Source organism: Grus americana, chromosome 5 (assembly GCF_028858705.1).
Source record: "Grus americana isolate bGruAme1 chromosome 5, bGruAme1.mat, whole genome shotgun sequence".
NCBI lineage: Eukaryota > Metazoa > Chordata > Aves > Gruiformes > Gruidae > Grus > Grus americana.
The window spans coordinates 57887050-57905784 of record NC_072856.1 but is presented as its reverse complement, the minus strand read 5'-3'; the positions used below and the strand labels follow the sequence as shown (position 1 = coordinate 57905784).

The window sequence follows — 18735 nt, the reverse complement described above, 5'->3', positions numbered from 1 at the left end:
ACTTAAAGGCAAAAGGTGAATAAAGAGCATTTTGCTTAATTTATACATCCTTGTGTGCTTGGTTAGCTGCTGTGAAATATCATTTGGTTTTAATAGGAAGCTACAGGTATTGAACTGATTGGTACAGTATCTTTATGAGAAATCACTGCAAGTTGGGGAACGCTTTCTATTTCACAGCAGGTCTGTCCTTTAATTTGAGTAACTGACGTACTGTGGCTGGAGGAAGAAATAGTGAACTTTTGATTTCAGCCAGCTTTCCCGAGGTACACACAGATGAGCATACTGATAAAGCGGACAAAGAAGGGAAAAGCTGTAATTGCAATGTGCTGCAGGCTGGTTTCTGGCTGGCAGCAAGCTCTGCCTTAGCTCTGCTGAAGCAGGAGGTAAGCAAAGGCCAGTGTCACACCAGATCTCTGCTGTTCCTGCTAGTAAAGTGAGCAAGGAACCAGCTTGGCTACAGCATCGCCGCCACCAAAACTTGGTTAGGCACCATTTCATCACCTCAAGTTCTGTAAGGTAGCTCTATCCTTTTCAGCCCTGACCTTCCCCAATCATCACCCAAGGGTGGATCTTTAAAGGCTCAAGAGAGCAACTGGGCCTCTGCTGTTAGGGCTATGCATCCAGACAGGAGAAAAAGAAGATCAGTGCTGCTTTGGGGATACATCCCTGAAGATGCTCCTTGGGTAGGGGTGGATTTTCTGTATGTGACAATGTGCTTTGTTAAAGGAGGAGGGCAGTCCCCTTGTGACAGCAGCTCCTGGGAGGGCACTGACACCTCTAGCTTGCTTTTCTTATTTAGTGCTCTCAGTTGCTCTATTCCTCTCATTCCCATTTGTGACTAAAAACTGCCTGAGAGATGTCTTACCAAAATGACTGTGACAGTCATCTGTTTGCGTTGAAAACAGGAGCAATCAGCAAACCTCACATCCAGGGGGGCAGTGAAGGAAGAGAGAGGTTCAAAGAGTAGTGCTGTCTTTTTTTTGCTTCCCAATGAGTGTCTTGCACCTATGGAGAATTTCAAAAGATTGATTTAGGGCAACTGGAGGCTTCTTCCTGAGCACCTGACCTGGTAATGCATCCCTATATTCTGTGCTGACTTGTAGCTGAGTGCAACAAGATTATCCTCAGTGAAGTAAATGCCACTACTGGGGATGTAAAAACTGAACTGTCTTCCAGAAAGCAACTTCAGAAATGACGAGTAGAATCACAAATAGGCTAATGGCTTCTTCTTCTCTTAAAAAAAAAAAAAAAAAAAAAAAAAAAAAGGGAGGGGGGGATGGGGATGACCTTCTGCAACACTAAAAGCTTGGATGATACAGAAAATCATATCTTGGTTCTGTCTTTTAATAAATACACAATACTGTTGAGGAGAGGATATTGGCTCTCTTTCCTGAGGAAATCCAGCATACTCTTAACAATTCCTGTACATTGCAGGCAAACATCAAAACTACATGGCCAGAAATGTAATATCCTTCTTTCTGTACATGTAGATGGGACAAATAAGTAACCCTTTGAAACCAGATCTTTCAGAGATGGTTGAAATTTGCAACTGAAGTATTTTTGGTGGAAAAATGTGTTTTTTACTAAGCAGAAATATCTGCTCTCAGAAACTTTCCATTTTCATTATAAAACTGAAAATGGCCCAAAACTAGACAAAATTCTGGACAAACTTTGAAATTCTTTTTAGCTTTTAGTCTTTAATTAATTCTTCAATACTTTTACAACAGACACTTCTTATAAAGTGATAAAACAATTTCAGTCATTCTACAGAAATCAATTATTTCAATTCAGTATGACAACAAATAATTTGTGACAGCCAAGTCTGAGATGATATCATTATCTTACATCTGCAACAAACAATAGTTTAGGAGGAGCATGAGAAAATTATAACCCCTTACTACAAATGTTAATTCTTATCCTTCTTACCACATGCACGTGCTCCATGTGGAATTCCCTGGTGTTTTAAAATGCAACGTGCCTGGCCTACTGCTGGGATAATAGCTTTAGTTACATTTCCTATTATGATTTATTCAACCCTATGCTCTAAAACAATTATAAAAATTGTAGAGTAAAAAAAAACCCTCAAGGCAATATAAAACAACATTATAGGTTTCATTAAATCTTACTGAAATGGGTGCACTGTTATAACCACAAGACCTTAAGGTAAATTCAAAACCACGTTGAGATCCTGCTACAAAAAATAGTTTCTTCCACCATAAATGTAGGCCCTTTACTGCACACAGTGCACCATGCATGTAAAGCATGCACGTAGCATGTAAAGATATGCTGAGCCAGGTTTAACAAGCTAACTGCCACAGTAGGAAGAGTTGCTCCATGCTGATGCACTATGGTGCCAAAGTTGGTTGGTCTGTCATGAAGACTAGTAAGGATTTTTGCTGTCAGTTGTCTTGAGGAGGTTCATGCTGAGCCACCAAGCCAGAGAGAAGGCTGCTACAAGACCTGGGTTTTAGTCTAAGCCATTCCTTTGAGATTGGCCAAGAACACTGAAAATGCCACTTTTGGGGCTGTGTGTTGGCTAAAAGAGGTGTCAAAAAGTTCACAAAAGAAAATACTTCTCTTAGGTCCTCCTGGGTGTAGAAACATCACTTTTCACATACTTACTAAAGGAACGGGGATGCATCAAGAAAGCAACTGACTCCATCACCACACTTTTTCTAAAAATATCCCTCAATTATTTAACTTTGAACTACCCAATTAGGATAAAGGAATAAAGTTAAATATAAAGATAGGAATTATAAACAAGGCTCATTGTATTTTTCATTATAAAAGTTAGCAAATGCTTTTTTCAGTACTGAATAATTTGTCTTGTAGAAGAGTTTTAAATAGACAAAAGAAATTAACGCTACATCATGACAATGAAGTCACACAGCTTCATGCTACATCCTTTTGATGTTCCTAAACTAGAAAACTTTGTAAATAAGTTTGATAACCAACAACTGAAATATTAATTGCACACATCCTTAGTGGGGGTTACTGAGGATGGAAAATTTGAATTACTTTCTTATGCTTAATAATTTATTTGCTTTGCAGAAAAACAGATGTGTTGAAATTGGGTCCACACAGAGAGTTAGCAAACTTCCTATTATATCTCTCTATATTAGGTTTTGTGTTTAATGCAGGCATAGAATTTTGCATGTATGCAACTTATTTCAGGATTTCCTGTTGCCCTCTCCTATGACCTGGAGCTACTTTGAGCTATACAAGGACTAAGGGAGGAAGAGTCCTAGTGGGGACAACTAATGGCAGGAAGGGAGGGAATAGAAGTACCTGATGGAGACTTTTCATTCCTTCTTTAGCCTATGACCTAACACGCAGTTAAGCGAAGAAAGAACATCCGTAATAGTTCAGCTGGATTATGAAAAAAGAGAAACCTGTGCTGTAGTTTATACAAGGCCTGGCTGACCTTGAACATCAGTATTATTCACACACAGCTTCCCCAGAGTCAACTCCTACAACTTGGATAGATAGAGACCAGGCATCTGTAACAAAGATGTGACAACATAATGTTTTAGTTGTAGTTCAGGACCATGTCACAGCCTCTGCAGAAATCCACTGCTACAAGTATCTCCTTCCTTCTCTCTCCCACTAGCCTGGGTTGGAGCCTGGATTTAAAGAGTCCAGAGGCCAAACCTGGGCTGCGGCGGGCCAAAGGAACAGTGGGAAGCGATGAAGAAGAATACAAGGGGAGCACTGGCGGTTTACTGGGTTTGATGCTCACTTGCTGAACTGTATTTTTAACAGCAGGTTTTCCATGGTAGCAAAGAACAGTAATATAACTAGAAGAGACCTCATAGTCAAATCACTTCAGATCTCTTATTTGGTCTCAAATTCCTGACATAATTTTTAAATCTTCAGCAGTCACTGTCTTTGACACCGCTTGTGGGTTAGATTTCTCAGTAGACATACTGTAGTTCTGGCAGATATCACAGCCTGTGATACTCCTTCCTAGCAAATTCCTCATCAGCTTTATTAACACTGGATCTATATTACATGCTGGCAAATCTTGTTACTTTATGGTGTGCTACTAGACTCTGAGCTACTGCGAGCACTTTACATCAGTCCTGTTCAGCAGCTTTGGACTGAATGCTAATTGGGTGGATTAAATCTTCTTTCCCACTTCCTTTTCCCCTTCTCCACTACCAATCTCCTTTGCTTTCAGATTTCCTCCTTCCCCCAAACCTCCTTAGGTCTTCTCAGATCCTAAAGCACTTTCTCCATCTTTCAATTATCACCTGCACCAAAATTTCATTTTCTACTTGGTTTCTGGCAGGCCACTTGGGTATTTATGTACTGGAGTGTCCCACTGACAGCAGGTTGTGTCTCTGCTTGCAGCTGCCAAGCCAGCAGTGGGAAGCTCCTGCACACCATGCGGAGTCGCTTGACCTGACAGCCATAGTTTGGAAGGCCTAGCACCAGCTACCCTTCCTGATGCTTGCATCTGCCATCTCCGTCTCACACCTTTTCCAGCCGGAGGGACAGAAAGAAACACATCAACGTGCCTGAAACTATGTGCAAGAAACATACACTCCTTTTAAAACAGGGGCTCGCTGGAGGAGAATCACAGAGGTAAGAAGAGCAGTTTATTTCACGTCTCTTTCTGATTCACCTTTTTCTTCTAAGGATATTTCTTACTTTAGGCTTAGAGAATGACAGATTCATTTGCATGCCGGTATAAGTGATAATAAATTAGCTGCCTAAATCCCTGCTTGCTAGTCTACTGAGAAAATAAGAGACATGCTCATTAACATTTTATGCAGCCTCTGGATAGAAACAATATATCCAGAGTCAACAAACAGCTCTTAGATTTCAATATTGAACTCTTTAGCTGCCTAAAAATAATTCCCTTCAGGCTTGCTAGGAGGAAAAAAAAAAAAAAAAAAAGTGCTCTGGCCAGGGATTCCCTTGAGTTCAGATCACCATAACAGAGCCATTCTCATAGCTGTATTTAATTATTTTTATGCACTTGCAAATGGAATGAGTTGTGGCATGATGGACTTAAATGTGGCTGCTAACTTATTTATGGTTTGAGAGTCTACAGCCTGGCTGTAGGCAAATCCTGGAGCAGCTATTTAGGACTTTTTCTCCTGTTTTTTGTTAGTTTTGGTTTGTGGTTTTGGTTTGTTGGTTGTTGGTTTGGTGTGGATTTTGGTTTTTTGGAGGTTTTTTTTGGGGGGTGGGGGAGGTGTTGGGGTTTTGTTTGGTTTTGTTTGGTTGGTTTTGCTTTGGTTTTGGTACAACTCAGTTACAAACATTATTCTGTTTAATTATAGCAGTTGTTGCTCTAGGCCTGATTAGGTCCTCAGCAGTTTCCTGGAGTCATGATTTTCTTGTTATTGTCCTATGAAGCAGAGTGGGAGTCCATAAATGGCCAGCGTTGCAACCTGCCACTGATCACTACAATCTCTCTTTCGTGCTAGCTGCTCCAGCTCTTACCTTGCTTCTCTGCAATTTATTCAACGTTCCCCTGAGCTTCTCATGTTCATTGACTGGAGAGGGTTTCTAGAAGTACTCCAAAAACATCCAGAAGGAACTACATTCTCCAGCCTTGGCTCTTGAAGCTATTTACCTTTGTATTTTTGTCACTTTGAATCACATGGCTCTTACTTGATTATTTTTTCTGACCCTTGGCACCAAGTTTGAGCATCTGGTCTTTTGAGAAGTTCTTTGAAGCTGCATTTCACTTATATTTCTACTTTCATGTCCGTCTACTCCCTTTCCTTCTATTTCCTTCTGCTAATCATTCTTTCCTTCTCTGCCTGCCCACTTGTCTTTGCTTTTCCTTTGATGTTTTACTTACCCGTGAGGATTCTCTCTCTTGCATTCCAGCTGGGTTTTTTGTCTTCACACAGATCCCTTGCTGAAACACAGCTCCACATTGTCCTTTAAACAATCTTCCTGCAAATAAATTATTTAGACAGACACCCATACATACACCTTGTAAAATATCTGCTGATTCCAAAAGCAGCTGATTCTATTTCTGACTTAATTTTGCTTTTGCAAAACCATAAGACCCTACTGGCAGAAGAAATGATTGTCCTCTGGAGAACATAATATTTTTATGTAAAACCCAACTTTTTTCCATGTGACCAATACATAATTTTTCCTGTGAAATGTGAAAAGCTTCATTTGTGAGTGAGAGCTGTTGCACCAGACCCCCCACAGAGCTATAACTATAAACAGAAAAAATTGTCTTAATATCTATGCAAGAGCCAATCTGCTTTAGCCAACTCGCAGAGTGTATTGGCAGTTAAAATAATCCAAGTTTTGGTGGGTGGTTTTTTTTGTGTTTTTTTTGTTTTGTTTTGTTTTTTTGGGGGGGTGTGTGTGTAAGCTACTGACTTATCTGAATATTCCTTAATGTAACTGACTGGACCACACTGAAAACTTCTGTCCAAACACTTGGATACATCTCTATAAAATATATATTCTTTTATCATCAGTGACCATATATATGTTACCTTTATTTTAGATTATTAGTGCAATGTCCTAAAAGGATAAAAATCCTGTCTTCATGAAAGAACAGTAAGTACATTTATTTTCTAGCAGCCTGTCCCAAACAGAACAAAAAATGTTTCTCATAGCCTACAGAGAAAATAACTTATAACTCTACAATTCACAGCAAAAAACCTTACAAACATATCTCTCAATGTCCATGAAACAAACACTCTGCAATTGTTTTCTAGAGAGAAAGCAAGAGAAGCCAGCAGCTCTGGTTCTAGTGTGTACTTCAGAGTTGCAATACCTGCTTTGCCTGAACACCATTCTGTCAAAACGTTTGCACCATGTAAATGTATCTAAATCACCAGTCCTGCATCTAATTCATTATAAAATCACAATGATCAGTTAAATCTATAGTCTCATTCTGACCTCACAGACTAATGGCTGATAAAGATACAGGCAGGATCGCAGGAAAATATCTAGTCCGTTACCTCACAGCAAGCTAGGAACAGGGACACCTAATCCACTCCTCATAGATGCTTTTTCAATCTGTCCTTAAAAAACTGTAACAATGGGGAGCTCACGTTCTCTCAAGGTAAGCTATTTCAGTGGTTAATTATCACCACCATTAGAGAGTTTTCCCTAATGTCTATCCTAAATCTCCTTTGATCTAATTTAGCCTCATTACTTCTTGTCCTGTTCACTGTAGATACTAGGAACAGATAATTCTCTTTCTCTTTGCAGCAATCTATTCCATGTATAAGTTTTTCCATGGTAAGGTCATTTTTTCTAAGCCTCTCTGTATTTTGGTTACAGGCAATGATTTGCCTGAGCATTTATACACTTAAAACAGGTTTGGATAAGACCTTCTGCAAATTTGGAAACCAAGAGATATGATCTTTCATGCAAGGTTTAATCCAAGTTGGCTGCATAGTAAATGTTAGAAGCACCTCATGATTCTTCAAATAAGTCTTGCCTAGAACAGGAATAAAACCTTATAAATATCATACTTGCAAACAGATTTCTTCCTGGATGAACAGAAATCAGACTCCATTATTATAAAAAATAATACATCTTTGGTAGTCTGACCTCAATCTCTGCCAGTCTCCTAGTAATTAAAATGGTAATAACATGATAATTAAAGCTTTCACTACTAAACAATTAGTATTTGGGTGTGGCTGAAAGTGGTTCATGAGGGAACATTGAGCCCTCTGGCCAAGAAAGGAGAAGCAGGAGGCAGGGAGTGGTTGAAGCTGCAGATTTCACCTTTTAGCAAGAACCCAGGTTCAAGCAACGAAACTGAGCCTGCTATCCTGTTGATGGCCACTGCTTGCCACTGTCCACCTCCACCCACCCTGTCTCCATTCCCTGGTAGATAAACCTGGTAACCCATAGGCTTGCCAAGCTGCAGTGGAGCAAGATTGTCTTCTGTCAGCAAAATAAATACAGTGGATTATTGTCATAGCAAGGAAGGGGCTTGCTGGAACCACATTCAGACCACAGCATGAAGTGATGATGTAGTGGAAGCTCACAACTCCTAAATAGTGCTGTTCGTAGGATTACCTGGTGGTGAAAGCTGACAAAAGGACCAGTGCCTGAGAACGAAGGCATTGCCATCCCAGAATAACCTTCCCAGTCAATCACAAAATCTTCTCACACAAATATGGTGGTATTTCCCACCTGTCTTAAATGGAATAGATGGGTACCACTGTTAGTCTTGCTAGTAGTTCATTCACACTACAATGAGAAGGAAAGTTTAATCATCTGAAAAGGATTAATCTCAGTTTTCCACAGCGCTCAGAAAAGACACAATTTTTTCTCACAATTTGCCAGCAAGTAATGCTACAGAACATTACAGAATTTACTGCAGGTAAAAGAGCTGTGGAACATGACCAAAGAAATTCCAGTGACACATCCAAGTAGGGATGCATTTAGAGCAAAAAATGTGATAATGTAAGATGCCCTTGCAATATGGATGATCAGACCTGGGCTAAGCTGTGCCCAAACCTTGTGTTAGCCTTTTAACTGCACTTTGCAAGTAGAGTCATACCCAACAGACTGGAGACCTCAGCAGGCTAATAGCAGACCTAGATAAATGCTAAATGGCTACTAGTCCAGGTTAAAACCTTGTAGATGATTTAGTAAAAGTTTAGTTGATGCTTGAGCCTTCTCTGGAGAGAACGCATGACTTTGTGCGAAAAGCAGTGGGAGTGTGGGACTGCTTTACGTACAGCAAAGGCAGTCAAAGGCAAGAGGAATGAGATAGGCACATTTGTCAGTGAGGGAGTGTTCATTAAGGAAACAATTCTGTTTTGTAACGCCTACAGTAATTACAAAGATGAAAAGTTAGACTGCTGGTGTGCTGAGATACATTGATGAATACTTCATTTGTCTTTGAAAGAGGAGCTGGTTTGTGTTCCCCATTTATTCACAGACTACCCCAATGAGTCCTTCCTCAGACTTGGGCTGCTGTCCCTAGGAGAGCACGAAGTGTTGGGAATGCTGGTCATATGGAAACAATCTAGCTTGTTGTGTTGGCTTTGCGTGGCAAGGTTTTGGTAGTGGGGGGGCTACAGGGGTGGCTTCTGTGAGAAGCTGCTAGAAGCTCCCCCTGTGTCTGACAGAGCCAATGCCAGCCGGCTCCAAGACGGGCCCACCGCTGGCCAAGGCCAAGCCAATCAGCGCCTCTGTGATAACATATTTAAGAAGAAGAAAAACACTTAGAGGGAGAGAGCTTTTGCAGCCGGAGAGAGGAGTGAGAAGATGTAAGAAACTCTGCAGACACCAAGGTCAGTGCAGATGGAGGAGGAGGAGGAGCTCCAGACACCAGAGCAGAGATCCCCCTGCAGCCCGTGGTGAAGACCATGGTGAAGCAGGCTGTCCCCCTGCAGCCCATGGAGGAAGGATGAGGGGGTGTAGCGATTCCACCTGCAGCCCGTGGAGGACCCCACGCCGGAGCAGGTGGAGGCACCTGAAGGAGGCTGTGGCCCGTGGGAAGCCCACGCTGGAGCAAGTTCCAGGCCGGACCGGTGGACCCGTGAAGAGGGGAGCCCACGCCAGAGCAGGTTTGCTGGCAGGACTTGTGACCCCATGGGGGACCCATGCTGGAGCAGTTTGCTCCTGAAGGTCTGCACCCCGTGAGAGGAACTCCATGCTGGAGCAGGGGAACGATGAGAGGAGTCCTCCCCCTGAGGATGAAGAAGCGGCAGAAACACCGTGAGATGAACTGACCGTAACCCCCACTCCCCGTCCCCCTGTGCCGCTGAGGGGGGGAAGGTTGAAGCCGGGAGTGAAGTTGAGCCCAGGAAGATGGGAGGGGTGGGGGGAGGTGTTTTAAGAGTTGATTTTATTTTCTCATTCCTCTACTCTGTTTTGCTTAGTAATAAATTAGATGAATTCCCTCTCTAAGTTTGGTCTGTTTTGCTCGTGACAACAATTAGTGAGTGATCTCTCCCTGTCCTTATCTCGACCCACAAGCATTTCGTTGTGCCTTTTCTCCCCTGTTTGGTGAATGAGGGGAGTGAGAGAGCAGCTCTGGTGGGCACCTGGCCTCCAGCCAGGCTCAACCCACTACACTTGTTACAGCCACTAGTCACACACTTGTAATTAAACTATAAATACAAAGTAGATGTGTAAACATAGTAGCCACAGGGTCAAGGTATTTTCAAAACCGGCCACTTAGATTGAGGTTAATTTTAACAATGTTCATAAGAATTTATAAGCACTCCAAAAAGCAAACTGTCCCGATTGTGGAAAACAGGGTACCTCATTGAGCAAACATGACTAAAAAGTAAGGTATGCAAGGAATAACATTAAAACCAACAGATTATAATAAAATATGACTATTAAATTAAAAGAAGGAATTGTTCATGTTTCACTGAATCATCCATTTTAACGCTGCTGAACAAATAACATGCATCACTTATTACTCATATTAAGAAAATCAAAAGAAGGCATAGAAGTGCTTTGTCCAAAACTTATTAAAGTCAAGGGAGTTTTTATCAATGTTTGTCTGGAGCTGAGGCCGGAATATAAATTCATCATATAAAATTAGTACCCAAGTTAAAATCATTAGAAAACTGGAGTTTAAAAAAAAACTGTTTGGAGGCTGTGTTGGGTTTGTGTGGCAAGGTTTTGGTAGCGGGGGGGGGACGACACACACACACTACAGGGGTGGCTTCTGTGAGAATATAATTTTTAAACTTTAGCTTATTATTTCCAGAAGTTTTAAATGTGTGTGGATTTTAAAGATGGATTTAATGATTATTTATTTCAGGTGAAATTTAACAATCTTTAGTATAAAAATTCGCAGAAGTTTCTATTCTTTTCTTTATGCAACAGAATTAAAAGCTAAGCATTAACAGAAAGGAACCTGACGTGCACCAAATGTATTTCAGTCTTGCAGTCAAGTACACGTTCAGATTACATGTATTGCAATCTGTCATGGTTTAGCCCCAGCCAGCAACTAAGTACCATGCAGCCACTCACTCCTCCCCAGCCCTGGTAGGATGGGGAGGACAATCAGAAGAAAAAGGTAAAACTCATGGGTGGGGATGAGGGCGATTTACTAGGACAGCAAGGGAAGAGGAGAATAACAACACTTATAAAAGAATATACCAATTGGTTATACATAGTGCAATTTGCTCACCACCCAGAACTGATGCCTAGCCCATCCCTGAGCAGAAATTCCCCCTTCCTGGCCACTCCCCTTTATATACTGATTGTGACATCATATGGTATCAAATATCCCTTTGGCTAGTTTGAGTCCCCTATCCTGGCTGTGTCCCCTCCCAACTTCTTGTGAAAATTAACTCTATCCCAGCCGAAAACCATGACATAATCACATTAATCATACTCATAAATATAACCTAATTACACCATCATCCTTAGACTATCTGCAGCTGTGTCCTTTCTGACACTAGGGCTACTGTCCTGTCACCACAAATACATTTCTAATTCCTCTTATCTGTACAAGTTTGTCTTTTGAAGCTCTCTTATTGCTTAGCTGCTCAGGAGGAGAATTTAACCTGTTGTTTTCCACATCTTGGTTAGATGTAAACTCACAACACTTGTCATGGCAAGATGAGAAATCAGCATTTTCATGACCAGAACAATATCTTTTAGTCAGAGGTATTTCTTTTTGGTATTTCATTACTTCAAAGCTGCTTTGGTTACAAAGAGAGGAACCAAAGCAATTCATGAACAAGTTCTAAAGGACCAAGTTTAACTTCAAACCCCAGTTGAACGGGGACAGAGGTCTGCTATGCTTAGAAGTCTGTTGGTCAGGATGGTGTTTGGAGAGGAGCTTCGAGCTTATGGACACTTTTTCTCAATTCTCTCCATCAAGATGCTTGATTGCATCTTCAGTTACAAGCTCTTTCGTTTTACATCTATGAAATGTGAAGAAAGACTCAGACTGTGCTTGTGGTAACTAGAAACAGTTCAGCCCTCACAAGTCAGACGCAGTGGGCTTTATAGCATGAATAAGGGTGTCCACTTGGAGCATAGCTCAGTCAAACAAGAACAATTTTAAGCTTGCATGTTTAAGATGGTATGTGAATATTAAACTGTTAAATACAGTTAATTTGGCTTATATCCCAGCATTGGTATTTGGTTGAAGTACACAATTCAGTAATGATACAGTGATTATCATATATTCTTTGGACAGCTATTTATATTCACCATACTGTTCATTCAAAAGCAACAGCGTATATTAAAGTGCTCTGCCATCCATAAGATGCGTAACAGAAATCAGCCCAACTCAAATGCCCAAATTAAAAGACTGTCAATCTTTGGGGATTTAAAGATGCGGATCTGCTTTCTGAAGCTGGGATCTCCTGTTAGGACATTGGTGGCTTTGTGGAAGGAAGGAAGAAAACAGAGAATCAAACCAGAATAAACTATTAGCTATACACAACCTGGGCTCCTGTTGCTTGCCGAGTTCACTGAGAGGAAGGAGAAACACAAGGTACCTCCTTTCTTGCATGCTTTGTCACAGGGGTAGGTCAGGTCAAGTAGACCACACATGAAAGTAAAACCCTGAGCATGTCATGAAACTGGATCAGTTCTCAAAAGAGCAGTGAAGTAAGCCTTTTTGCCCTGGACAAACATCTGGGTAATTAAATTCCAAAAGTCCTGCACTTTCAGTTGCATTTGAAGTAGAAGACACTTTCAGGAGTCATCTTGTTAATTAAAAGTAACCTTTTTTTAAAAAAATGACAGAATGATAAAAGATTCCCCCCCGATGAAAATCAAGCCATAAAACTATATTATCAAGGTAAAACTAAATATAACTAGGTTGCCAGGGTGACCTTTTCTGAGCTAATGATAGTCAGACTAACTCCTCCAGCATTATTTCAATGTTTGATAGGGTTTTTTTGAAAATTCTTTTTTCTCCCATTAGCCATTGCTTCTACAAAGATAAAAGTAAAGGAAACATCTGTACACTTCAACAACAAAGGCAGCTCACCTGCAGAATTTTCTTCTAGGTTTCTGTATAAAAATACTTGTCTGTTATGTCCCACCATCTAGGAATATCTGTCTTATTTATTATCTTAAAGAAATGAGAAATATCTTTATGAAGTGACTCTCCAGTTGGACTTGCATTCCTAAGTCAGCTAGACATCAGAAAAACTACTTTTTACCCATTTTCAAAGGACAATTTAATGGCTTAAACAGGACTAGAAAAGTGTATGAGTTATAGTAAAAAAAAAAAAAAAAAAAAAGGTTTATTTCTGCTGGGTGAGGTATCCTACAGAAATAAGAGATGATAGTTTTCATTTCCACTTTTTTCCTTATATTAGACTGTGATCTCTCTTGGACAAGGTTCATCATCTTAATGTATGTGTCAAGTACAATGGTGACCTGGAACTTGACTGGGCAGCTTTAGCTGATCCCTTTCAGGCAGGAGTCTGGAGACACAGAAAGCGTGGCCTGCAGCTAGAATCTATCATCATACTACAGAAGTGTTCAAAGAAAAAGATCCACACCCAGTTGCCGAGTTGCAACTGAGCTTTGTTATTGCCCTGACTGCAAAATTCAATAAAAGAATAGCGTTTAAGAATGGATTCTTATATCTCAGAATACAGATCATTTTGCTCCTGGACAAGGTCTATTTATGGACAGTAAGTTATTAACTAGTACATTTTCATAACTTTATATGCTAGCTCACTTCCAGCTACAGTTTGTACCAACAACATCTGAGTCCTCAAGGTGCCAATCCGAATCATCGTGTCCCTACCTGCCTGATTTGCATGCACAATCAGATGACTAACAGTGCATTTGGCTTGCTGTCCTAGTTAGCTTTTGTTTGCAAAATGCTCAGATAAACTTTGAATGAAGAAATTAGGTTTGCAGTAGAGAAACCTACCTTTTGCAATGTATTGGTCTTTAGTATATTTTTTACTTAATTTTCTATATGGAAACAAATAGTCCAGAAACAACAACATATTGTCTCTCAAATGACAAGTAATGGAGATGATCAACAATTTCTAAAGATAATATTTCTGCCACAGAGCTCTTCCTGAGCACAGAAATATGAGGCATTGAAAATTATAAACTTGCCTAAAGAAATAAATATTTTGCAAACAAACCCTTATTACCTATGCTTCTCCCAGGCGTACTTCGGTATATGCACTGTGGCTTCTGGATAGAGACTGCTTTTTAATTTTGAGGTTAGCTATACCTCTCTGAGATACTAGAAGCAAAGGAGACAATTTTATATGCAAAAAGAAGAAAAGTGAATAAAAGTCTACTTTCTAACTTGTGCTGTTTTGCCATACAGAAGAATAATTTTTTTTCTCTGCTGGTGATAAATTATTTTCACTAACACCCAGCAAAGGAAGTACAGATAAAAATACAACATGTGCACAAGGAAAAAAAATCCTATTCCACATGCTATCCTGAAATAAATCCTCTTTCTTTGTGAGAGTGGGAAGTGAGAATTGATTTCAATAGATCTGCACTTATAAAAATCTACTAGCCATATCCCAGGTATGGTATTACTCCAGCTCACATAGGTGGATGGCAGATTTTCCATCAACTAGTGTATGACTTCACATTTTTGTGAGTTTTGTGGCCAATATGCAATTAGACACTGTAATCCTTTTAGGTCACCCACCACCAAGCCCCAAGAGCTCAGGCAACTGCACGAACTTGTTGTCTTGATTGTTATGTGATCCTGTCACAACTGTAATTAGATCTCAAATGGACACCGCATAGTATGGAAGAAATGGAGTGTCATTCAACTAATCTGAAGTAAAAGTACACCTTCCAATGTGATTCATCACCTACAAGCTGCATTTCCTGGAGGAAAGTGCTTTTCCTACTCTTTTTAAGAAGCTGACTGCCAAAAGATTTTTAGCTCTTGATATTTCTTATCTCCTTCTCTTTCTGTGGAACCTATACTTCAAAATGAACTAGGCATGAGACGTTAAATCATGCTTACCTTTGGGGAGTCAGGCTGTTGAGATGCCACACGATAGGAAACATGTTTCCCTCACAGAATTAACAAGGTTATTCTGAGAGGTGGAATTAATCATCTGGGGTCTGCATATAGTAAAGGTGGGCAGCTGAAACCCTCCAAAGCATAGAACACTCCCCCCCTGCCCCCCCCCCCCCCCCAAAAAAAAAGGTAGACATGGCTCATGGCTTCTAGGTCCTCCACTTCTCCAAAGAATGCAAACCTTGAGTTCTCACTTGCTACGACAATACCATGTGCAGTAGCTGATACATGGAAGCATCTACTCATCTACTCCTCCTCTTCCCATCTGTACCATTGTGTACCTCAGAGGGAGGGAATCATAGCACCAGAATGCTTTTCCTGTTGGAAGGGGGATTTTGCTAATGTCCTAAATTACTCAGCGATATCTGTCATTTTCAAGAACATAATGCTGGAAATTAAATGTGATTTTTTTAAAATTTAAAATTGCTGTAGTTACACTTCTGGGATTTTTTTCTGAATTTTTTTACTTCAGTTCTGAAATTAAACAAAAACTTACTGGAACAGTGGATTTTCCTGCCAAGTGGCATTCTGCACTGATCGATGATCTGTGCTTACCCCCTGCCCTGTCCAAAGTGTTTCACTGCTGTGATCTCTGCTAGAGACTGATTTTTAATTTTGAGGTTAGCTGTAACATTATGAGATGCTATAAGCAAAGGAAACAAGCTTTGAAATATCTCAATACATTAGTAGATTGGAAGACAGACATGAAAACCAGCAAACCCTGAGGCACACACAGTAGACCCACAGTTTCCTGTGCTCTGTAGGATGTTGATAAGTACCTACTTTCTCCAAAGCAAGGCAAGGCAGAAGTAGTTAAAAGAACATATGACTTTTAAAATAATTTGAACCTCTAAGACTGACCTTTATATGGGCCAATAATTAGGTTACATGAGGACAGATTTTATAGATGTCCCAGCTTAAAGCTGTACCGTGCAGACAATAGCTTGAGAACTTGACCCAAACTTCTCTCATTCCTCATGTGCCCAGTTTTTCTTCCTTAGCCAAAAAAAAAAAACCAACCCAAAATAACACCACTGACCCTTTTTGGGAAACTTATGGATGTGATTTTTGTAGGAAATCATTTTGGTTCCAATAATAAGAACCATCTGTCTCGTAAAGGTTTGTTTGGTTTCAGACATACTGTGTAACTGTGAACATTGTTACAGAAAAACCCATAAATTATATGTTGCTGTGGGAGCTTTAAAAATTCTGGGCAAAATTCTCTGCTGCTATAAATGGGTGCAGTTTCACCCCATTATCCTGGCAGAAAATCTAGCCTACTGTGTTTCTGATGTCATCAAATAAAAAGACAAGCCACTTAAAGAAAAGTTAGGCTAACTTTTAAGACACTGACTGTGTCATCTGCAATAAATACCACAGTGTAGGCTTTGTAATTACCGTACTTTTTCTTGTTTTATTGTCCATACAGAACTATAGTATCCAGACAAGATGGGAACAGGAGTAATTGACTTAGTCTAAACTGTATCAAACAGAGAATTTGATTTTATACCGGAGCTTTGGAGGGTTTATGAGGTTATAACAGGAAAATCATGAGTAAGTGTAAGAAACACAGTAGAAGCAGTGTTACGCTAAATTACTGTTAATTTCAGCGGTCAAGGAGTAAGGTCCCAGAGATGCATTAACCTGTTTAAGCCAATGAGACTCAATTCAGAAGGGATTTTCTAGGTGTCTTACAGGTATGCATCCATACTTACTCATAACCTTCTGTCCTGAAGAAAGGAAAATGCAAATGCAAACCTGGTATGATCAGAATCAGTCCAAAGAGGAAACTTCATATATTGATTATCTACCCTATTCACGATGCTACCAATTATTAATCAGTTTTTGACCAATTATTATTATTGCATTTTGCTAATGCAGACTAAGAATGTAACACATTTCAGCCATTGCAAGACATATTACTGTTCTCAAAAATGGGAGCGTGGTGCCATTCTTCTCATCTGGTTGTATCTACCTTGATGGTATATAGGTACAGTTGGAAACATAATGTTTAAGTCACAAAGCGGAGTGCAATTCTGATCTTAACTTGGCTAACTTTTACCAACACCACGATCTTCGCACATAAAGCTCCCACTGTTGGGCAGTTTACAGCTTCAAAGATGCTCAGTATAATTTCTGAATGTGTTAACCTGACTGAGAAAACAGCTTATTAAAAACCTATATCTTTTTAGTCCTGCCAGTTCAAGACAAGGAACCCTCAAGAGAGGCTGCAATACAAATGATCTTAGAGCGATGGTGATCCCAGTTTCCCCCACTATACCGGGTCTGCTCTGTAGAATATAGCAAAAGGAATTTTTCTTTTCTGGGCTGTTGGCAGGATCTGCAGAATATAAAGCTCTAAAGAAACACTTCTTGACTAACAAGGATTAAAAGGACTCTGTTAACTCTTCCTTTCCTCCCTCAGACCTCCATAAATACCAGCTACTGCAGCACACACACAGGTTCTTCCCCATGAGGACTGGCTGAAGAGACCAACAACCGAAGCAGCAGCAATTTGACTCCAGCCAGTCAGCAAAGCTGGAAAACTTCTGGGCACTAACACAGATGCCAGCTAGGGGAAAGAAAAAAAAAAAATCTAGAGAGAGCGTCCGTGTTTGGAAAAACACAAACATTTGGTGCCTGGTCCTGAAAAGGGTCATTCAGCTGTGACAAACCATTGATATTCAGCTCTTTTGTAATGCCAGTTGGCTCTGGGTAGAACTGCCAAGCCAAAGTAGGCTCCCACTCCAATTCAAATAGAGCCTGCAGTCTGCCATCCATCAGGGAGGGGAACAAAGCATGGGCAAGACTGTGAGCCAGCCCCTGGCTGGAAGGGAAAGCTGGTGACCGCCAGCCTGCCCTGCGGCCGCACTGCGCTCATGCGGGCAGTAAGCTTTCATTTGGCTCCTCTGGTTAAAACAGCATTATCCCTCTGTATCAGCTCCTGGTTCATCAGTCATCTCAATTTCAATGATAATTTGGCATCATCTCTCAGACAGACATAATGAAACTGATTTCCACCTTCAGAAACAATTTAGCTGCATTTTAAAAACAATTGAATAAAGTCCTCTCCAGCTTTGCCATAAATCCAATGTCCCAAACTGAAACTTTACTCAGGAAATCATGCCTGTGTCTGCATATTGGATCTTTTCTTTATGGAAGCAGAAGCTGGAAGATAAGCAAGAATAAACAACAAAGCAGATTCAGCAACCTTTTCTCAGCAGTGAATCCTGCCCCAGCCCCTGCTCCTGCTAACCTCAATTGGGTTTAGACTACAGTGTTCCTTCTCCCATCTCAGATTAAAAATCTAAAAGTTGAAAAGAATCAGATCGTGTTCAGTCCCCAACTATTTTCATATTTTCAAAAAAATCCTTTGCCTGGACTGGAGCAAAAAGCCAAATTTTCCCCTGTGGAAGCACAGAGAAACAATTCACTCCTGTTGTTGGCACAGCATCAGTAAGTGTTGTCAAGGCTCTCTGAATCCACCTGCTAGAGACAATACTTTGAATCACAGTATCAGCATTCATTTTCCTTGATTGTATCTGAATGTATTTGTTATCATTTTTATGGCAGTACACACTGATGCTGTATGCATCCCTGCTCCTGCAAGGCAAGTTTACACATCTTTCTGGCTCTTAGACATCTGTTCACATGAAGAATTTAAGTCCTTCTGTCTTTCTGTCTTTTGTTCTCCTTCCCCTTTCCTGTTTCTGTTATTAGCATTATTATTACCAGTAATATTATTAATTAAGTCTGAGGCTGGAATTCAGGTG

General features: G+C 40.4%; 1 long non-coding RNA gene across 1 annotated transcript in view; it reads left to right on the top strand.

Annotated features, from left to right (window-relative positions):
- The window catches only part of LOC129207629 (uncharacterized), a 224988-nt gene extending 220428 nt beyond the window's left edge, over positions 1-4560 (top strand). The window contains exon 4 of the long non-coding RNA XR_008577489.1: positions 4354-4560. This is a non-coding gene — a long non-coding RNA (uncharacterized LOC129207629). The remainder of the gene's footprint in view (positions 1-4353) is intronic.
- The last annotated feature ends 14175 nt before the right edge of the window (positions 4561-18735 follow it).